Raw genomic sequence first — 23,667 nt, forward strand, 5'->3', positions numbered from 1 at the left:
GTTCTTGTGCTCATGAAGTCACTAATCCCTAAATGAAGGGCAGGGAGCTGTTTGGGTTAGCAATTTCATCACCTTCAACAGATAAAACAGAAACCCTTGCAATACAGGTGAGTTAACAAGAAAAGGATTTCCCTCTGCCTTGCTTTCAAATGTTTTACTGAACAATGGGTCTGAACTGAAACCTTAGGTTGCAAAATACCAGCCTGTGGGAAGAGCAAAATTATGGAAGACCTTCGTGCCACCAGATCACTTTTACCTGGGCCACGGTCCATTCCTTTGCAAGTAAACCCACCTTGTTAGACACTTACCTAACAGAAAAACAGCCATACTGTTGCTTGTCTTTGCTGTTTCTGCCCACGGAAGGAGTGTTGGTACAGTGTGGACCTAATGACAATTGAAATAACTCCCATTCTAAAACCACAGCTCCCTTGGGGCCAGTGTCAGCCACTCATCCCCAACTGGCACCCAATAGCACCAGAAGGATCAACTCAGATAGTTCATCTCTGCTTGTATTGCAGCATTGATGTTGTTTGCATGTGGTTGGTGATCACATTTTTCGTTTGAGAGGTTTATCTTCAGCTTCCTTATAGAGATCAGGTTGAAGTCAACATTGACTCATTCCAAACCAGAGAAACTCGAGGTGAAGTTTCCCCTGATTCCAGTGCAAAGCTTTCTCCACAGTCACTGCCTGCCTCCAAGGAGATGTGTGCTGAAGCCTGAGCCCAGGCCACATGCTGGCATGGGGGAATGCCTGCAAATGGCATTGTGGATATTTTGCAGACCCCTTATAAGAAATAGTTCAAGAGCCCAGTCTTATTTAGGTCACTTTCAGGTAACCTTTACCTCTTACAAGTACATTTCAAATCGGACATGTAACATTCAGCTTTTGATTCTTAGCTGGTTTTACTCTACCTTTTCCCTTGCATAAAAGAGAATTACTCTGTTCATGTTGGTCCTTATGCCCTGTTCCTTACCTTTTGAGGCCAATAGAAAGTCTCCCAATAACTTCACCGAGCAGTGAACCAGAGCTGCTAAATTTCAACTGTCAGGGCAATTCCCTCCCCTCCTTCCTGGTCTCATTCAACAAAGGCATATGGAAAGGTGTGTACTTGCAGCAGTCTACCTGAACATGATGAGGTGCTCTGTCTCAAAAGCCAAGAGCTTCAAATGGGAGCCTGCATCCAGCAGTACCATACAGCAGGCAAAGGAAAATGACAGCTGGAGCTTAATATAAGAAGTCAGTCTGACACCCTCCCAAAGAACTCGGAGCAAAACTTTTGTCAGTTGAAATCTTTACAGCCTCTGGTGCTTTTTCTGCAAAGATAGAGTAATTCCTAAAACAAGACAGACTGCTGTTTTCTCCATCTCCTAAGGTAGCCACTAGTAAGAGCCCTGCAAACTAAGCAATCTCAGGTTGTTGCAAATTTCTATTTAGTTTCCTCTGTCGTGGATTTCAGCCCAAGCTTGGAGAAGTTCAGCATACACATCCTCTTACGTGTTCCCCATACAATTTCTCACGCAGGAAGCTGGCAAACTTTGCCAAACCCCAGGCAGTTACCCTTCCTCTGCAGGGCTGCACTCTTCTCAGCAATGAGGTGCAGGATGACTTGGCCAACAGAAATACTTCAAAAATGAGATACCATTCCAGATAGTTTTCAGAACTTGGACTTCTGAGTAGGAAAGGTTTGGGGAGCTAGGATTTCTGGGGAAAGTGGAAGAACCAAAATAATTAAACCAGGATGATGAGTAGAGGTTTAGCTCGATATACCAAATCATGAATTATAGTGGAGAAGCAGAGTTTGTTTGTCCTCGTGACATTGCACATCAACGAGCCAGAACTGCTCTGTGATATTCTGCACAAACTAGACCTTGTGTGTCTCTCCTTGCCCTAACCATGAATTTTTCAACTCAAAGAGAGACTTCAGATTTGGTAGGTAGGAAAATTATAAGAAAAAGCTAGATCAGGAAGGAAACACATATGCTGCCTGGTGGAATCATGGTATTAGTAGATGTAGACTTTGTGGAGCCTGAGGACATTCAGAGCATTGTAGAAACACTGCAGAAAAGGGCCAGTGGTCATGCCCCTGCACTGGTGGCAGCTTTGAAGAAATCAGATCAGTGCAGTAGATTTCTTCTACACAGTGAGTACCAGCAGTACAGAATGTGTGGACATACAGAACCCCTTTTCTGTCACTGGTTGTTTGTATCTCCCCCTCCAAGCCCTCGCATAGTTTGAACTGCACGTCCCCCTCACATACCACACTCCCCCAAAAGATTAGCAGCTCTTATCTTGTGCGTGCTGGGCGGGCATGGGCAGGGAGTTACTGTGCAGCCTCCAGTCATTTTTCTGGGTCCTCCTTAAAAGCAATTAGCAGCTTCCCCCTTTAACTTCAGAGAACAAATTCAATGGTAGAATAACTTTCCTGCAATCAGTACAATTAGCAGGAATGCGTTTGACCCCGGGTTCACCTCTGAAATGCAGTTCCTGGTACAAAGTGTTGCAGTGCTCTTGAGAGTGACATGTTATGAGTAACTGGATGTCAGGATCATTGTGTGAAAACAAACAAATCCCCAAATAGCTGGAAAGTCTTGAACCAGCAACTGGCATAAAAAAGGTAGCAATAATTCTTATCTTCACATTTTACTTCTCCTTTCTCATGATACAAAAACAGTGCAGTGCACCACAGCACTCACCTCAAACATGTTCCATTGCCTATAATGTCTTACAAAAGCACAGCCAAAGTCGGGGTTTAGTGGCTGCTGCAATGTGGAAATGTGAATTTCTATCTTCACAGAGAATGCCTGAAACACTTCTCACAGGTATCATGAGGAAAGTGAAAACCTTTTGTTTCATATATATTTTTCCTATGAAACAGGATATTTTTAATTTTTTTTTTTTCTAAGGAAACAGCAACAACAAAAATCTGCCTAGGCTTGCTCTGCTTCTCTATGCATATGTAGATAAGAACCATCTATCTTAGAGCTAGGATGCTGGGATTCCTAACCAAGAAGGAAAGTGCTGCATGCCCAGCAGACTAGCAGTGCTTGCATGCGGCACCCAGTCTCATCTGTGGTTTACTTTGGGAACAATATCCTTATGTCTTGAGAAGGATATGGTGATTTGTGAGGCACTTTTCTTTAAAGGGATAAGGAAAAAAAAAATCTAAGAGGGAGCCAACTTCTTGTCTGAAGGGCGGTTGAGTTCAAGATCACAAAGTATTTCTGTGAGATATCATCATTCAATTATTGCTCAAAGTATGTGTATTCCTTTAAACTAATGAGTGGCACTGCACTCTGTTTTGTCTGAAAAATGTAGGTGCTTGGTTGTAAAATGAGCAAGTACTTCTTGACTTAGGAGTACAGCCATTTCTTCCTTTACTTATTTTTGCTCATAAGAAACCTTGTCTTCCAGCCACATTCACAAAATTATAGTCCTCCTCTCTTTTTAATTTTCACTCTGACTTTTAAAGAATCCTTCCCAGCCTGTGCCACAGCACCCTGCTCCTTCTGTGGTGTCTGTACAATGACCTCGCTTCTCTGTGTCATACACGGTTTAATCCTTTTCCTTGAGCATCGTTTGCACAGTAATCCTCTTCCTTCTGTGACACAAGCACAAAACTCCCTTTCCTCCACTGTCACTTGCAGAACAATCCCTTACTTTTAGTGGCACACAGGAAGAAACCCTTTATGTTCTGTGCCAAACACAAAATGATCACCCTCTAGCTTTTCTCCAGTATAAGCTTGACAATGCAATCCTTATGTTAATTCTATGAAGAATACACCACCGTCCTTCTATTCCCAATTTATCCAAACACTAACATTCATCTGACCAGTGAGCAGTATGAAATATCACAGAGAAAAATGCAAAGCATACAGCCTAAATCTTTTTCTCTGTTTTAAAAAACATCAACTTTTTCAAATGTTTAAAGAAAGAGACAAAATCAAAAATATGGCTATTCTAACATTTTTGCCATTATTTTTTCCCCTTTTGCTCCCCTCTTTTTCAATGACATGAGGAAATAATATCATGGGGTGAGGAACAGGAGGAAGGAATAGAAATCTGGAGGTGTCTCAGAACTTGAACTCAAACTTAATCTTTTAAATAGCTCTGGCTTGGGTACTTTACAGATGAAAGATCTCTTTTTTTAAAGTTAAAAAATGTTTTGGCTTAACAAACATACTCCCACCTCACCTGCATCAGACCAGTTAGCACAGCAAGTCAGAGTGAGAAGGCAAGAGACTGGTGACCAGGACTGCCAAGTGCCATCAACTGAACAAGTCATTTAGCCTGCTTTGCTTTAAGCCCTATCCAAACTCAAACAGATACCTGTTTAACCAGGGCTTTACAGGAGAGTCCTGTCTGTAGTTCATCCCCTGGGAAGCTGCAGCAAGACAGGAAGCTGATGGGGGTTGGCAATGATCACCTTAATTTGATATTCCCTGTACACAGCAGCGTTGCATTTAGTGATGATTTGGGCTTAAAGTGATCCTGTTTGATGCTTTGGGATGTCTATTTCCTCTCTGTTGCACAGGGTGCTTTCAAAACAGAGCTAAATTAAATTAATGCTAAGTTTGACCCTTTGCAAAAACCCCACATTTAGACCCATTGACTCTAAAAGGGTTTTGCCTGCTATTGGAGCGACATATGCCTGCCAGGATTGGTTTGGCACTGTATCTTTGCTTAGCTGCACACAAATTCCTTGTACCAGGACTGGCTGATACCTATCTTTGCTTAGCTGCACACAAATTCCTTGTACCAGGACTGGCTGATACCTGCTCCTGTATTTGTAATATGCTTTGACATCCTGTGTGGCTGGTGCATTTGAAGCATGAGATTTACTGTGTTTGCTCCTGGAATAGCTGCAGTCTGTGCCATTACCTCCTGATTGGTACCAGCCACAATGGCTGCTTGAATGAAATTCAGGGTGGAAAACCACCGCTGCATTTTTTGAACAAAATAGTAATTATGGTAATTGTATCACTTTAGCATACTTCTTGCCTGTGTTTATGAACAAATTATGTGAGCCAACGAGAACAGCAGCTTCTTCCTTTCAAATTAATTCGTGCTTTGGAATAGCAGGATAGATATGATAAGACTTCCAGTTTGGTATGTTTTCTTCTGCATCTTTTCAGTGGTGCATTACACATTCACCACAATTCTTCACCTCGACTGTCACTTTTATGGCAGTGTTTTCCTTTTCCTCCTCTTCAGTCATGAGCATGCTAATCTTTTGTGTCACAAGCAGCACAACCCCTCCTTTTTACGGGCCCCCTCCTGCCTGTGCACGGCCCTGGATTATACAGTTAAAAGAAAAAATCATTTCACCTGCAGAAGGTAAAACAATGTAATTTTTGCTGTTGCTGTTTTTATTTAGATTAGCCACTAAAACCATCTTCGAGTGAATAATTAAGCAGCTATTTGTGTCATGGGTTTCAATGCTGAATGTAACCCATTAACCCCACAGGAGCAAGGTCCTTGAATTCTGAATAATTCTGGGAGTAAACTGTGATGAATCAAGGCTGAGATAAGAGCCAGGCATCTTTAAAAAAATCTGGAGCATGTTCTTGGCACTCAAGGTTTGTTCTGTGTTGCAAGCAGTTTCTACTCTTCCTTTTTTTTTGTCTTCTCTCATTCAACTGACTCCCATGGGAAATGCAAAACGACTTTACTTAGAAAGAGTATTTGCTATAATTCATTCTATTATTTTCTGATTTTATTCCTTCTTCACTCCCCTCCCCCCCAAAAAATATTTGTATGTAAAGAGGACCTTACCATTCTTTGAGGCTCATCTGTTCATACTGCTTATTCTGTGCTTGAAATTGTCATAAATCTCACTCTGGTCTCATTTTTTCCCTCAGATAGAGGCTTATTAGCTGTAACTGGTCTTGCACATGCTCCTCTGACATGGATGCTGCTGACATAACATGGTTTGGTAAGCACAATCAGCAGCAATATTCCTGGCACCAATCTGAGTGTGCTGGCCTGTCTTTACCTAGCAAGCTGTGTGGCCAAACTGGTCTGTAAACTAAGGATGAGCAGCTCTCTCCTACTACATCAGCTGCAGCTGGGAGCAAAGCAATGAATGCTTTTTTACACAAAACAATGCATTTTAAGGTCTCTTCCAGAAGAGGTACTTGGGAGGCAGAATGACAGCTCCACTTGTAGATGCATAGCTCTGCAAAATAACAATTAGAAAAAGAGTTAGTTTCCATTTACGGTCTCCCATCTATGCCTCTGGGCATACATACCACCCTCTCAGGTAAAAATTTATAAAATCATAGAATACTTGGAAGAGACCCTCAGGGGTCATCAAAGCCCAACACCTGGCCCTGCACAGGACACCCCAAGAGTCACAGCACGTGCCTGAGAGTGTCATCCAGATGTTTCTTGAACTCTGTCAGGCTTGGTGCTGTGACCACCTCCCTTGGGAGCCTGTTCCAGTACCAAACCACCCTCTGGGTAAAGAACCTTTTCCTAATACCCAAGCTAACCCTCCCCCCCCAACACAACTTCAGGGCTTCTTACATGAGTAATGGTGGTGAGAGCAAGCCCTGCATTGGGCCTGTTGATTCAGGAAATGCAGACTGTCAGGTTCAGAGGAAGGGCTCTGCCTGGGATTGCTGCTGGTCAGGGCTAACACCACTTCATCTAGCGCTCTGCTATGCTGGAAACTTTCGTTCTTGCTGATACACCTTCCCTTTCTCTGCTTGAGACCACAAACTGCTTCTCAGATTTAAAACTGCTTACCTACTCTGGTTGGAGAGAAGATGAAAAAATAAGTTGCTTATAATTCTTAACATGAAATTGATGAGCATGCCAGGGAAATCTGGAAGTGAAGTTTAGACATCTTTGAAATATCCAGAAGTATCCTTTTCCCTTTGTCTTTCTCTCTCTTCTCCAATATCTCATTTTCCCTCCCTGAGGAAGAAACAATAATTTAATTCTGATTAACATACAGAAAGTCTCCTATGACCAAGATGGTCAACTCACAATAAGACATTTTATGAGCCACAGCTTTGCCTTGACTAAATACCTTCTGTGCAGTTCTGGCTTTGCTTTATGGACCTCTAAGAACATGCTTAGGGTCTTACCATTTAAGCAGGAGCTGTAGTTGATGCTGGAGAGTGAAGGGGAGTCCTGAAGTAAGCCAGTGACCTGTGGAAGAGCACTGGTTTGGGAAAACTGCCCTGGCGTGAAACCTAGAAGAAAACATATCCACAGCAGACACCAGCTTGCACACCTGTAAACTGCCTTCTGCTCCTCATAAAAAAGGGCTGTAACCCCATTGCCAAAGACTGAAAGAGCCCACGAACAATTGTCTAAAAAAAGGCTACTATAAGCAGACCTGTTGTTTTTCTTGTTCAGGAAACCTTGTTTCCATCTTCTCCACAGAAACAGCAGGATGCCAACAGGCTCTGTCCCTGCCATCCCAGCCCACCCATTTGGTAGGGAGGCTTTCAGTGGACTTCAGCCACCCACAGTGTGGAAACACAGATTAACAGAATCAAAATTCTACCAAAATAAACCACTGGTGTACTCAACCCAAGTTGCTAAGGGTCAGTGGCTGAGATGGCCAAATTTCATGTACCTGTACACAGCTTGCAGGTTGGGTCAGTCTCTTTTGCCCCATTAAGAGCCAGCTCGTTCCCTGAAGTCGTGGAAGCATGTGCTGCTGGCCAGGAAGGACCTTGCCTCAACCTTGGGCCATGATGGCAGGTGTCACACTTCCACCTCTGGTGCTGCCACAGACATTGTGCCCACTGGTGACAGTGGGTGTTTTTACCAAGCAGGGATGTTGTGGACGTTACTTGGAATGGAGAGGCAATAAGCTGTGCCTTCACATATGAAAACAAAATATATGTTTTTGAAGGGCTGGAGACTACTAATGAGATCCCCTGTATTTGTAGATTACCTGCTGTAGTGACAGGTTCTTATCTGGCCAGGCATATGTGTGCTTCTCAAGGAGTAAGTAACAGTCTGGGGAGGCACTCTGTGGGCTCGGCATGTATGGGAATCAGCAAACAGAAGAAGGCTGCGGTGTTGGAGAGGAATGATGGCACAGTTGCACAAGTCAGCCTAGTGTCAGAATATTAGAGAATAAACTGCACTACCCCCAACTTTCAGAACTGCAGATAATACGCAGCAATGAAGTTTTATCTGTGCTCAAGTACATATTTTTTATGCAGCTAAAGCTATGTCACAGATGTTCTTCACTAGAATAGATTTTGACTTTGCTAATCCTGTATTAATCTGCTGGTAAAGCTATAGCTGTGTGATTACCACTGGGCTCCTCACAGAGAGGAGCTCCTGATTACTGAGGGCACAGTTCCTCCATATCTCCCTTGGCTCAGCTGCAGCTGAGGTTCAGGCTTCTTGTGCCGGGGGAGCACCCCGTGCAGCCCCCGTTTCTGTTCCCGGTTCGGTGCTCTGCCAGGAGAGGGAGCTAGGACTCTGGGATTCAGGGGCCTTTGATGTTTGTTCACAAATCATGAAGGTGTTACAGCTGTCCAACACTAACCTAGGCTTTGCTGTGTGGCTGGGTGGATATTCAGGGAGCTCATGATTTTCTATGGAGGCCACCTACTGCAGAGGGTTCAGTTCCTGCCGGAACACGGAGGATTCTCATGCTCTAAACTGTGTTTTGAAGCTCTCAAGTCACTTTTTCTGACTGCTTTCCCGGGCGAACTCCAATGGGATATCGGACTTGGTGAAAATGAAACAAAGCCTACAGATTCTGGAATCATGCTGTAGGTTCAAAGCCACTGCTGGAGTGGAGAAGGCAACCAATGGGTGCATAGCAAGGCAACAGCTGGGAGGAGGGAAAATTTTTGGTTAAGACTACCATGTGGCAAACAGATGTCAGACAACATTTCTTTTAATACATCACCCTTCTTCCTCCTACAGTATATGTGTTTCATTTTGAACAAGTAACTGGCAGCTGGAGAAGGTTATTAGAAAATTCTCCGTCTATGTTCCAGCACTTGCAATAGCAGCAGAATTACCTGTTTCCTATTCTGCCCAAGCTTTATGTCTCCTTTCATAGATATTGTTGGCCTCAAGCCAAGTTTTGCTTAAGTTATGTATCAGAAGGGGAATAAGTGGAGCTTCAAGCTTGTTTTAAGTGTAGGAAAGGGAGTTTAAACAAAGCTGGCAGAGATACTGACACAAGTATTATCTAGGTTCTGGATGTGGTTGGGCCTGCTGGGTAAGAAAACAGGAAATAAGTGGGAAAACAACTCTTAAAAATTCGAAAACCAGCCAATTCTACAGGGCTTCACTCTGTGTTCATGAGTCTGTAAGTGCTGATAAAAGAGCACGCATGATATGAAAGTGTTGTGTCATTATCACAGGCCCTTTCACTCTTACTGCTGTTTCAGTTTTCTTTGAGTGATCGAGTCTGGCAAGGGAAGGAGAGTAATCCTGTTTCTTCTTTGACTAATGACATGTGGTCACTGACCAATCTGCCCTCTTTTCCCTGAAGGCAGTGAATAGGGAGTTGTGCTTCCCTCATGCTTCCTACCTGATTTGAAAGTAAGAACAGATTAATTTGTTTGTGACAATTTTGGAGGTTAGAAGAAGAGCTTCTCCAACAGAGCTGGGCTCTGTGAGCCAGGAAGGGGCCAAGCTAGAGAAAATATTGTTGAATACTAACACAGTGTGAGCAGCCACTGGAAATAGTAAATAGTGAGGGAGGCTCCTTCCTAAGAAATGCGTTTTATTGGCTCTGTATGAGTCAGAAAAATCCCGTGATCTGTTGCCCTCATCATAAGTTACCCTGTGGTCCAAGGGGTTGGCTTTGCTTGTTGGCTACTGGGAGGCACCAGCAGGCACTGCAGAGCACAGGGAAAGAAGCTGCTCCCAGAAGCATGGCAAGTGGCCATCGGGGGGCCAGGAGGTGTTTGGTAGCCAGGTCCTCAAGTTTGTGGTTCTTATCATTCCTATCTTTGCAAAGGGCTCTGACTGATAAGGATGAATGGTGTGGAGTTTCGAATGCAGGAGCTGTGGTTGTGACTTCCTATCCCTGCACTGGCCAACAAGTTATTATAAAAATAAATACCTCAGTGGCAGCAGCAGCATCCCCAAGGGCCTATTTACTTCCACTGGCACGAACTAATTCCTGCAGAGGAGCTCAAGCCAAATCCTGCAGAGACCAGCGGGAATCTCTCCAGGCTCTTGCAAAGGCATTTTGCACACTGGAGAAAATGTTAGAGCTTGGACATATTTATTGCCATGTCTGTTAAAACATGTTGTCAGTTAACACCTTTTCTAACACAACATATATTTCGTAAAGCTGAAGGAAAGTGAGCTTTTTTACCTCCTTTTATTTTTCAAGTAGTTATTCTGATTTATTTCTGAAGTTGCACAACACACTAAATGCTGGTTCATGAAGTGGCCAGGGATCAATTATTACCTTTTCATGCGCAAACTGATCTTAAGGCATCTATCAATCTCTTATAGTCCTATCTACAGAAGATATGCCCAATTTCAGAAAACTGAAAACATATAAAGGAAGCTAAGGCAGGGCAATGTTCACTTCCGTTGGCTTGCTCTCTAGATGTTTGACAAGTGAGTTTATTATCCAGAGGAAGAATGAACAAGCCAATACACCTTTTTCAAGGTTTGTAGGTGCCTTAACGTAACTTGCTCATTTAATTTGGATCTATGTACCTCATGAGAAGGACAGAAGATTTTCATTTTCAAGGCCTTATTTAGCCATAAAACATGTATCACATTAGCTAAGAGCAGGTCTATGAATTTCATTTTATTTGGTGACAGGAGAAATAGCGATGTATATATCACCCTTTCAGTAGCTGGTTTTAAAAGGTGCATGTTTCATGGAGAAACAATGTATTCCATGTCATAACATCTTTCATGAAATAAAAGTCAGGGCATTTGTGGCATACGTATATGAAAAGTACCAGTTCACACTTATTTTAAGAGTATGAGGGCAATATAAGCCCCTCTTGTGATTGGAGCTGGTCACACCTGAAAAATTAGGATGGATTTTGCTGCTCCAATGAAGTCAGTAGGAGATTTTCTATGGCCTCAATGGGGCCAAAAATTCTCCTAGATTTCATACTTTTATAGGTACTGTACAATTTAGCCACCAAGGTCATTAAAATGCTATAATCCCTTGTGTGATACATGACGGGGTAAAAGCACTTACAAAGGTATTGCTTTCTAAACTGGTGTAATTATGGTAGTAATTCCCAAAGAAGAAGTATTGCAAATGCATTTCTAGTTCCAATTTCTCAATTTTTTTGTCAGTATTCATTACAGTAGTGATATGCTTGTGTCTAAATCTTGTTGATGTCCTTCCAGAGGGCACTAAAAACCCTAAAGTAAGTAAAGAAAAATTTAGTTGGTGATTCTGACTGGCTGCTGAATTGCTGCCTTTTGAGCCATGTCCCTCAGCTCATAATCTATAATGTTTGCTCTTATATTACACAGACTACTTGCTCTTTGTTTATATTAACCCACTTATAGTTTGTCTCCCTTAAAGAGAATTAGGTAAAAAAAGGAAACTGCACCGAATGTGGATTCTTTGGGGCTAACAAGCCTGGGACAGCTGTCAACACTGAGTTGTATTTTCAGTCCTTGGGAAATCTGCATCTGAGGCAAACCTGCCCTGTGGGGCAGTGGGGCGCTGCTTTTGGTGGGGCTCTGGTGACAGTGCCTAGGGCTCAGGCACCAAAACTCAGGGCAGAGGGTCAACCCCTCCTGGCAGAGGGCAGGGGACAGGGTCCTGACAGCTTCTTAAGGTACCAAAGAAACATACTGAGTCATGAGCCCCCCTTTTCCAGTTTTAAGAAGGGATTGGACATACAGGTCTCTGAATTATGGCAACAGAGAATTCAAGCTGTCATAAACACCATAGTTCTTGCAAGGATTGAGAAGAAGGCTTGACTGTTTCCTGATGGTGATCCTGTCAACAGTGATGAGGTAAATAAAATAATGTTCTTTTTAGTACAAACGAGAAACCTCATCTTAGGGTCAACTTATTTTTAACCTTGAAGTTGCACCATATTCCTCGACAGCCAGGGATGGGGCACAGAGGTGCTCGAGGCTCTGGTATTTTGTTTTTCCCAGGACTTGAAATTAGCCTCCTGTGCTCTATACATGTGTATACATGCATTTCCATCTTGTCTGAAGATGTCTAGCACCTGCACTTCTCTTTGATACATAAAGCCACCTTCTTTCCACTGCTTAACTAAGATCTCAGATGTTATTTGAACAAAGAAGTGCTGTTATTTAGGCAAGAAAACCAGGAAAAAGCCCAGAGTATTTATTCTTTTCCTTTGAGTGTGTCAGTTCTTTGACTAATGATGACAGGATTTCTGTTCCTATTGAGTTGCTAGCTCCTTCACAGGTGCTACCGAATAAATACATCAGTTTGGGAGACGATTTCTTACAACTGCCTGGCAAATTACAGTGACACAGTCAAATCATTTCTCATATGTTTTATCAGATAGATACCAGAGTAAAGACTAAATCAAAAATAGCTACTTTGATCAGATACAAGATTAAAGATCAAATGAACAGTACTTACTTGGGTTAGATTCGAAATGGTCACTTGGGTTCACTGTGATTTTATATCTCCCTTTAGCCCCTGGAACTACCCAGTCACCAATACAACACATTACAACAAGGGTGGTGTCTTCTCAGCTAGAAGGAAACCTGCAAATAATAACATTTTGATTAAATACATCCCCTGAAAGCTGGTGGTGTCTCAGATTACTAGTTTGGGTTTTCAGAAACCATGCAAATCAGCATTTCTTAAATATGAAAAACATACAACATTTACATCCCATGATTTCATACACTCTTTTCTAGTAAATAAACCCAGAAGTTTGTATTTTTTTAACAGAATTTTGTTGATGTATTCTATATGTGTATAGTACACAAACAGTGTAGTATAACCATGTTTACAGCTGTGTTGAAAGTCAACAGTTAACTATTGGAGAGTGGATATAATATTGAGCTGAGATCCAAAGAGCTGTCATCATGCTCTAGAATAGATAACAATAATCTGTCTGTGACAGATCCAGTTCCTCCACGGTTTTTGGATTTATTTATAGATTTATTTTTTTTTTTTTCTTTTTGACTTGTGGTCTTTTGTCTAGTACTGCCAAGAAGCCACCACGTTCTAGAGGCCAAGATCTCCAATATTTATGCAGGTGATGTTGCAGCCCCTTGGTAAATGTGGCAGTTTGTACCAAGGTATAGGAGGCAACTCTGAGGGCCTGGCCACACAACAAAAGTTTAGCAGCTAATGATAGCCATGTGGGTGAAGAGTGCATAAGTCAAGCCCTTTAACTAAGACTTTATGGAACAGAGGACTGCAGTGTGTTTTACTGGTATGAAAGGGCTCAAATCTCACAACTGGTGGCTTTGGTTGCTATAATAACAATTATACTAAAATTACTGCCTAATACATTAAATCATTTTTTCATGATAAATAACCTGACCAGGTCTATGAGAAGGACATAAAACTTGATAGAACAATATGATCTACTGGGACAGCAAAAAGTCTCTGTGATTACTCATGTATCTAAATGGGAAACAAGAAAGTAAGAAAATGTAGTACTTCAAGCATATTCTAAAAGAATCATTGTGCAAAAACATTCTCTCAGTACAGAAATCAAAAGGTTTATAACAGGAGAGGCAGTGCCTACTCTGCAGTGACAGCTTCGTGTTTATTTATTCTAGAAAAAAAATAAAAAAGGAGATACTGAAGTAAAGACAAGATAATTTTATTCCCAGATCAAATAAAGGAACAGAGAGTGTGTTCTCAACAAAGTGATTACTTTAGGGGGAACTAATACAATGAATGTTATTAAATTAAACAACTTTTTAATAGGATTTTAGTGTAAGTAATATTTCTGTCAGGAAAAGTGATGCAAGAAAAAAACATTTTTTATATAGGTATTCCTTAATAAACATATTCTTGTAAAAACGTCTTCTGTCTAGTATACTTCCTCTGCAGCAAATTATCACTTTGCTTAACAGCTCTGAGAAACATGAATGTCAGGAGCAAAGATGACTATTGTCCTTTCACTAACTGACTGAGATGTTTCCTTTTAAATTAGCTTTTAGCTGGTAGTATACATAGAGCTAAGGGAAATGGCTGCTCAGTGCAGACAGCTGGGACAAATCTCCAGCTGGATAGGAGCTGTCTTCAGCGCAGATCTCAACAACTTGCACGTCTCCCTACCATCGTGTGGGAAGCTTTAGGATTAAACCCTTGCAGAGGTGGGCACAAGCTGCAGCTAAGTTAAATTTTTAAAGAAACCATACTTTCTCAGCACATTCACACATATTAGCACTGGCAATCAGGGCTAAGAAATGTTGACATACGGCATCTTTTCCTATTCTGAAATGGACATCCGTATATCAGCACAGTTGAAGACCTACTGCTACGTTTTATTATCTGAGCATCTGAGAGGTCTCAAGGGGTAATTACGTATAAAATGACTAAAATATCTTGCCTCAGGTGCAGGGTTCTGGAAAGCTGTGCCTTCTCTAAGGGTCATGAGAGTGAGATGAAAAAGCCCGACTGCATCATCTTGTATTGTTCCCTCCAGTGCCTTTGCTGGTAATTTATCAAATCTGTATTTATCTTAGCATTTATATATGGCTCCCATTGCACCACTTTGCAATATTCAATGCCTTTATTCTCACAAGGGCCCTATCTGGTATATTCTGCATCACATGTGATGCAGTCTTGAAGAGAAGGATCACAGCAACAGAAAATGACAGGAATGTAGTCCCTTTTACTTATTTGCTACTTCAGTCTCTAAATTGTTTAATACTCACTTGTAGGGCTTCCATTTCTCATATGGGAAATATGAAATGAGTAGGAGAGAAGGAGGAAACAGTTGGCTTGGAGACATGAGGGGCTCAGAGTTGTCCTCTATTTTCTGCTACTTTCTTTCAAAACATTCAGGATTTTCCAGGACCTAGAGAATTTACAGAACATGTCACTGCAATTATTTGGTCAAGATCTATACCTTTTATTGTTCAGGAGGTTTGACTGCAAAATGAACATGTGCTTTTTGTGCTGAATTATAATTTTCTTTTCTTAAGGCATTTGCTGAAGTAAGACCTGCATGTTCTAACCCTAATTTTTTAAAAAATTATTTTAATTTCTGAATAAAAATCGAAAAAAAACCTCCAACAATATCCCACCAGAAAGAAAACAAATGAAAAACCACAACAGAAAACCCTAAACAAGCAAACAGAAAATCCATCCCCTAACCCCTTTATTTGTTTTTGTATTGTGCAATTTTTAAATCTTTTAATCCTTGCTATGACCAAACATTACTAACCCCAAGTGCTGGAATGCCATCTTCAGTGGCCATATGTAAAGGTACTAGGGGTCTCTTTTCCAACTCAACTCTTCTCTGGGACAAGTGATTTTGAATCTCTGTGTTTTCTGAAATACAGGATAACCCCAGAGAGAGGCTATTTGGGTTGGGTGCAGAATCAAGAGCAAATTGTTGGGCAAGCCAGTGTCCACCTGTTTTCTTTATAACTCTTCCCAGGAGGGAAGCACAGCACATTCTGATGGCTATTGATGCTCATTCTGAATTTGCAGAATCATGGATGGACAGAGCTGAGTGTCACATTGAAAAAGAGGGCTCTAGAACTCTACTGCTCTAGGAGACTCTTAATGGTAAAAGCACTATCCAAGAATAATGGAGGATATATTTGGTACAGAAAATATATTTCTGATGGGCCTAGGCTCACTTAATTATTAACCTTAGAATTGCCCAGGTTTTTGTTACCAAAGCACACTGTCTTCAGTTGCAGCAGGTACAGGAAATGGCAGAACCTACTGTCAGAAACCACCAGCTCTGACTTGAGTGGCTTATCAGTCACTTGTACAAGCTATCAGCCATGTACAGTGGGATAATAAAACAGATTATGAGAAAGTCTGCTAGGACTCTTTCAAAAACTTAGAAAGTTACCTACAAATATGGAAAAGGAGGTGCAGGAACTGGCACTTTCATGTCTAACCCTCAAACAGCCATTCTTTCTCTGTTGATCTGATAGTAATACAAGTTTTGAACAATACATTGAAAAGACAGTGATCTTGAGGACTTGTTACAGACATTTTCTCAACAGTCCTAATGCAGGCTGGAGGCTGGAGGCTTTGGCTACAGGCTAATTGTTGATTCTTGTTTACCCTCTGGGCACTTTTCACAGTTCTGGCAGTAGAAAATAGCCTTGAAGTGTTTGTAAAATATGGAATACATTTGCATTGTAGCAAATGAGAAATGAGCCCCAAAGTCTTTAATACTGACGTTGGTATGAATGTAAATTTAATAGACCTGCAGTTTTTCCTTAACAGCCTCCATACTTTCTCTTTGTGAGTCACAAGAGAAAACAATCATTGGATAGAAAACATTTTTACCTTAGAACCATGCAAAAAAGTATTATCATTCTATGGGAAGAAAAAGCATAAATTCAGTGTTATTTTCCATTTAGTTTTTGTTTTACTTTTTACACATAACAGTGTAAGCCTTCCCCTTACTCCTGTTATTAACATACAGAAATGTTCAACAACGAAATTGGCTCCAGTGATGAGTGTCTCTGACTTGTTCTAAACCAAGGATGTTAATGCCAAGACTCCCAAGGTCTATCGTTCTTTCACTTATGAATGCATAATGAAAATTTCTGGGAATACTGAACTGCCTCTGACTACATATTTTGAGATGAGATGAGGAGGACAAGTGCTGATCTGACTTAAACGGTCCCCTTTGCAGCCTTTGTATTAAGGGGTTTGCAATGCACATAAATGCTTTTATTACCAATAAATGCACCAAAATGTATTGAAAAAATCTCTAATACCACATATCCATTTCACATCTTGCATCTTATTTGAACTCGAATTTAATCATGGCAAGTGAAACTGGATAAAACACTTCTCACTAGCTTTGTAGTTTCAGATAGATTATATAATTGACTTTGCTGGAATTTTCTCACAGACAAACTTGAAGGAAATAAACCTGCTAAAACACATAGATTGCCAAATAGTCAGTGAAAGTTTCTTCATGCTAGGTAAAGAATGAACCCAAAGACTTTATTATTGGTCTTAAGGGCAGGTCTTTTCCAGTCTCATTTTCAAAGTCCATTCCTCAATCTAGACAAACAATCATAAAAATAAATAAAAAATTGTATTTAAAGTTTGTAAAATTCCTGTTTTTAAAACATGCAAGTAGTTTAGCCTTGTCACTACTTCAAGATGCTTGAAAGCTGAGCTATAAAGGAAACTAGGCACCCAATCTGCAATGGAAATATATAAGATGATGAAATGGATTTAATTGCTTCCAGTAAATCATAACATTAATGCTCATGCGTGATACTTCACCTTAGCACCAGATTAAATAAAACCCATCTAAAGTTGAAAAACATGTGCTCTAAACCCTCCAAGTTTGAAAATAGAGCTGTGCAAGCCATTTACTGTGAGATCTGTAAGCATACTAAGCACATTTGACATTTGGTTTCAGTACAGATGAAATATGGATGAAATATTCTTAAAAATTTTAGTCTTTAGAATTTAATATAGTATTCGCAGGACTAATGGACCTTTATAGATTAGCATGTTTGCTGCAGTTTTGAAAAGGCATTGAAGAGAACGTCTATTTTCTGGGATGAAGAAACATAACCAATTTCACAAAACCCTTTTATCACAACATCAATCCAGCAGAAAACACAAATATCACACAGAGAAATAATTAAAAAGCATATGAGCTGTGAATACTACCAACTTAAAAAAATTGCAAAGACTCAGTAACTTTATTAGATACATCTATTTTGTCTGAATTTTCTACCTGGAACTCCTATTTTTCCTTTGAAATCACCTATCATGAAAACAAACTAAAATGATAAAACAGGTCCTCATTTGTTTAAAACCCTTTGCAGGTTCTTCAGGAAGTTTTTTCTTCTGTTCTGCTTTTTTTTTTTTTCGAGCATGAATACAAGTTAATTATCCAAAATTTTGGATGCAATAGAAGCTTCTGTCACATGGAATGGAAAGGAAAAAAAACTTTAACCTGGAGTGTCTGTGTTACTTAATGTTTGGTCAGGATATTGTTCCTAAAGTTCATCAGCATGAAAATGAAACCACCTTTTTGGGAACTTCAAAGTGTGAGCATTAAAGGAGTTTCATACAATTTTCCAATTGCCTTTTGAAGGACAAGAAAAGAGTGTTCACTTATTTCTGACATTGACTGTCCCTTCAAAAGCACAGAAGACATTTTTTCAAGCAAGCGTTGCATATATAACTCTGAAAAAGACAATTAAATTGTCAACCTAAGAATGTGGCAAAGAAAGAGATATTAAAATATATGTTTAACTATAACAAGCCATAGAAAGGTTGCAGAAGTGCAGGCACTATTACATAACATGCAAGGTCAGGAGAAAGATAATCCAGAATTCCCAGTTGTACTAAATCTAAATTCCCAGTTGCACTAAATCTACAGACTCAAATGAGAGAACAAAGTAAAAAGCAAAGTCTCCAGAACCAGACTGGAGTGAAACAGAAAATTTCATCACTCCTAAGCTTGTGTTTGGAAGGGCCAGGCACGTGTACTGGTGCCTCCGAGCTCCTCTGGAGCACGCTCAAAGAGCAGTTATGTTTGGGCACAGAGAAGGTAACTCCAGCCTCTAACCATGTAGGCTCTGGCAGTGTTTCTGGTTTGTGGACTCTCCCGGGAGCCACACATCCATTCCTCTCCTCGCTGCAAACCTTAGTGAGTTATTAACAGTCATGTTAAGATTTATTCTCTTCCCCCTTATTATTGGTGTGTGATTACACACTACCAAACACAGAGAGAGAAACAAAGATCACACAAACCTCATGGAGGAGGTTTTCAGCTACAATGAAAGAACCAAAGCCCGTGGAGAGTCTTAGAACATAGGTGTGCACGTGCACATGTTGATTATGAGGAAACACTCAACTGACAGCCGTGTTCTTCGACGAAGCAGGCATCTTTTGGGTTTGCACTTCCTCCAAGGGACACTGAATACCTGGGTCCCCTATAGTGGGACTGACTTCCTGAAACAGCCTCTTTCCAAAGTTTTGAATGATTGGATGTGGCCAAGACAGCATTGCTATTTAGTAAACTTTGCTAAAGGAGGTTGTTAAATAGCCACAGAAAAAAGAGTTTAAGAATTGTTTCTAATTTTCACTAGAAATAGAGAAGTTTCTTTACAATATTTCAGAAAAGGGGAATCTTCTCCAGCAGAAAGGGAATGGGAAATGGGCAGCAAGGACAGAATCACAACAGCTGACTGTCTATGAAATTTATGGCATGATTTTTCAGAGAGAAGTGCCCCATCTGTGCAGACTAAAGAAGCTGCCAGCAGTAGAAACAGGCAAGGGTTTTTTATATACTTGGAGGTGCTGGTGACATTTCCCACTTGAGGCTAGGACAGATATGTGGGGTGCAAAAGGAGTGGTAGAAGTATTCCCTGACCTGATAGTTTTAACAAAACTAGGACCAGGGTCACCTAGGCCATCTATGTTTTTACTGCAACCGGGCATTTGTTTTTAGCATGTTCTGCTGGTCCATACTGCGAATTTCCATACATGCTTCCCCCTATGCAAATGCCAGCCTATTTTTCAACTGTCAATACATATGAGTGGGGAATTTGCACTCTGACTTGTGTGTAGGAGACATACCAGAAAGTGGATGAGTTTTGTCTTTGGTAATGCAGCAGAGCTTTTAACGTGTGGTTCACTTACTAGCCTGACACCAGCTGTTGTTATCCTTTATCCTAAAAATATGATATATTTTCCTACTGTCTTGCTGGGTATGACAGAAAAGGAAATTACTGAGATTTTGCCTTCAACATCTCAATAGTTCAAAGGAGTAAATGGAAAATAATTACATGAAACAAAAGGAAAATCCATAGCAAACCCTATAATTATTTACTCCCACCCAAATAGCATTATTGGCATTTGGAATTTTCTCCTATCATCAGGAGAGCACCTGGATTTTCCTTTCCATAGTAAAATTTAATCATCTATAGTTTTTGCACACCCGGAGCAGAAATAACTGCCTCTATTCCCTTGCAAATACTCTGTAGTAATTAGAAATGACCAGACAACACAGTAACATGATGGCAGTTTCCCAGTGAAATCAAAGATGGGAATTGCTGGGAGGGTTCAGGGTGGGGACCCAGCTTGTGAATGCTGTGACCACACTGGGTTGACAGGACCCACAGAGCATCAATTGTGGGATGAGACAGAGCGAGAGGGAAAGGTGGCTCTGAGCTGGGTCAGAGGTGGGAGCTGGGGTCCTTCTGTACGTGTGTGACAGATACTGCACTCAGCCAAAGTCATGATACTGGAAATGAAAGGGATGTTGGCCATATAACTTCTTTTTTGTGTACCAGCAGCCACAGAGTCAAACCAAGAAAATCCACGCGGCTGGATAAGCTTTGGGCAAGTCAGAATGGTTATCGTGCCAACAGATCATATTGTGGCAGTGACCTTGTTTTAGGAAGACAGTGGTTTCCGTCTGAGTCGCTCAAACACTGAAATATGTGCTTGACTTTAAGCGTGGGACTAAAACCCACTAAAACAGTTTGGGACACAGAATAGTTATCGTGAGCAGTCCTACTTAAAGCCAGAGTAAACTTAGAGCAAAAATATTCACAGCTTTTCATAAATGCAAGTAATGAGACCCCACAGAACTGCAGGAATTGTGTCTGGCCAGATGTGTTTGTGCAGTCACATTATAAGAAAGGTCTAAATTTAGACAAGAGCAAACATAAACATAAACAATATGTAGCAAGTTTATAGCTAGCTCATTTATATATGCCATGCTTTTGTCTCAGCATCCTGATCCCATAAAATCATAGAACTGTTTAGTTTGTATCCCAAAATGTCAATCTGGGTACTGCTGTTTTTTTGTTCTCTACAGGAAGCACTTCATTTTCAGGAGGTGCTGAAAGAGATCTATTCAAATTTATCTTCTGCTGGGCATCCGTAAAATAGGGGACTTCAGCTATGGAAAGGGTGAGTCTATTCTTATAACTTCATTGCACAGACCAGTTCAAATACATATCAGAAGTGAGGAGTTCTGTGATCAGGAGGTATATGTGCATGCCAGCATCATGCATGTAGAAATCCAGATTTAGTCTTCCAGAATTATAAACCCGGCTTCAAGAAAACCTGGCTTTAAGAAACACATATTATCTTCTTTGAGAAACAGATATTTGCCTTGACTATAACAACCCATATAGAAACTGAGATCTTAGTAAGAGAGGGAATGCTGCATAGGTACAAAGAAAGAAAAAACCAAGGCCCAGTTAAAACTATCTTGATACCTGAAAAATGAAAGGAAGAACTGAAAAAAACAGCACTATCTATATTGTAAATATTCTGGATTTTTACTGGAAGAGAAAAAAAAAAAAGAAGAGGGTAAAAAGGCTCTTCTGTAGATATATGTAAGAAGTTGAAGCTTTTGATTTGATCAGTTACTGGCATGATGCCACAAGTGACAAGATTCTTCAATAAGTTAGATTATCCACCACTAAAATCCTGATATATAGGGTTATTTAGATCCAGAGTCTTGCTGAAACCAAAGGAATTTAGGAACCAATCCTTAATTCAGTTTAGATTTACAACGTAGGACTCTCTGTAGAGTTGAGAATAAATCCTGCAGACAGGTAGTTCTGGCACTGTTCCAGCTCTTATAAAAGCTGTGATATCTTTTCTGAGAGGTCCAGAAACCTGGGCAGTTTCTGAAAGTTCATTGTTTTGAAGATACCTACTGCAGCCACAAATGCCCCTGCTTCTCAAACCCCACTGAAAGAACAGCACCTCTTAAAAACAGTCTGCTGATAAAAAACCCTCATCTTAAATGGGGATTTAACTCTAAAGTACAGAAACGGTTTGAACATTCACAGCTTTTACTGTCTCCTTCTACATGCCCAGTACATACAGTTCCATGATATACCTTTTCTTACATGTACAACAAATGGTGTACCCTGTTGCTTAAAACTCACTGTCTGTGTGCTTGCCTTCGTTATGAAATTTTATTGTGTTTGGACTTGGCATAATGATGACCATAACTGACCTGTCAGTGTAGATCAGAACAAATCGTATTCAGCATGGCAGGTAATTGTGATTAAACCTTGGCCCTATTTCATAATAAGAACAAGCATCTCAAGACCTGGCTTGGAAGGGTCCTAATGATCAGACCTCCATTTTCAAAGGCACAGAAATTTTGTCGATATAAGACAGTGAAAAGGAGACAAGAATTTTAAAAATCAAAGGGATTAACATGATGTATATGCTGCAGACTGCAGTTTCATATTTGAGAAATACAGCAACCTGCAGCATTTTTACAGAGGCGTACAGGAGATTTTTAAGGTAATCAACGGGAAAGGCTGGTATAACTTCCTTTCAGAACATAATCCCGTACCTTTAAAATCACTGTTGGAACAAGCCAGTGTTTTCAAGCTGCTCTCTGCTAAAATGCCAAGTGTGTCCTATTATCTGAAAGAGTGTGTGCTGCTCTTTCACAAATCAAAGCAGGTATTTAAAACCAGACACATATGAGTGAAAATTAGAATGGAGCAGGATCTGAATATGGCTCAGAATCATTTTAAGATCAGAGTATTTTATTCTTTTGGAAGGTGTTTGTTGGTGCTTGTTTTCTGTGCAACATGATATTCTCAGGTATGGCTCAGGAGAGAGCATCGTCACATATAGGGACAAATGGATCCATGGGTCAGTTCACTAGATATGGATCATCTCTCCTGGGAATATGCAAGGAAAGAAAAGAAGGATTTTTCCCTTTTAAATCTGTGTTAGGAATTATGCAGTCCTCTGGTAGAGTCCCTAGCTGGCTGTATGTGCTGCTTTGTTTCCTGGAGGGAGAGGGATATAAAAAGTGGAGATAACGAAACCTAACTAGAAGGGTAGGCCTCTTGAAAGTATTCATTGTCTGGGGAAAGAGGGAGGAAGGAACTCACCTGACCTTGACCACCCAAGCTTTTAACACTCAAAAAGACTTTCAAAGCTTTCTGAGGGAGATTTATAGCTGTGAAAGAATGCTGGAATTACACTGCGGCAGGAGGAATATAATTCGCCTTGACTTACTCCCCTCCCCCTGAAATCACCCAAGTCACTTCTGCATTTTTAGGAATTTGAATACATCATTTTAGAAACTGATTGGCAGAATCAAAGGAATTCCTGGCTCAACACCCTCACACAGTCTCTTCCTCTAAATTTATAGCACTTCTCCTGCTTTGGCTTCCTTTGCTGTGAGAATCAGCCTCCACCTCCCATCTATCTGTGCCCTCTGTGACAAAATGAACCCATCACCCAGGATCTGGGACTGCTGCAAGTAACACATTACAGCCATAGTAAGTTCCTAAAAGCACTTTTCTTGCTGATAAAGGTAGCTCTTGTGGGCAGGCCACAGTTCTCAGCCTTCTGGGCTCTTGTTACCAATAGCAGTCCAGTTGGCTCCTTACCAAACTATTGCAATACTATTGCTGACTGTATCTCCAGAAAGTCCAGATAGGGTTGGAGAGCGACTGTGCTGCACACTCAAAATTCATACTGTCTAAATTTTGCATGATATTATTATTGTGCTAATATGTCCATACAGCAATAACCAACAATATCTGCTTCCAGAAGC

General features: G+C 40.7%; 1 long non-coding RNA gene across 2 annotated transcripts; it reads right to left on the minus strand.

Moving 5' to 3' along the window:
* Positions 1–5,346: 5,346 nt before the first annotated feature.
* On the minus strand, positions 5,347–12,676 carry LOC135417918 (uncharacterized). Of its 2 annotated transcripts, none has more exons than XR_010432267.1 (6): positions 12,552–12,676; positions 10,059–10,235; positions 7,914–8,077; positions 7,035–7,156; positions 6,749–6,919; positions 5,347–6,176 (listed from the first exon to the last, which is right to left on the minus strand). It is a non-coding gene; the product is annotated as an uncharacterized LOC135417918 (long non-coding RNA). The 2 variants fall into 2 exon arrangements; XR_010432266.1 differs by having other exon boundaries at positions 7,035–7,200.
* Positions 12,677–23,667: the final 10,991 nt, after the last annotated feature.

This window comes from Pseudopipra pipra, chromosome 8 (assembly GCF_036250125.1).
Source record: "Pseudopipra pipra isolate bDixPip1 chromosome 8, bDixPip1.hap1, whole genome shotgun sequence".
In the NCBI taxonomy this organism is placed as follows: domain Eukaryota; kingdom Metazoa; phylum Chordata; class Aves; order Passeriformes; family Pipridae; genus Pseudopipra; species Pseudopipra pipra.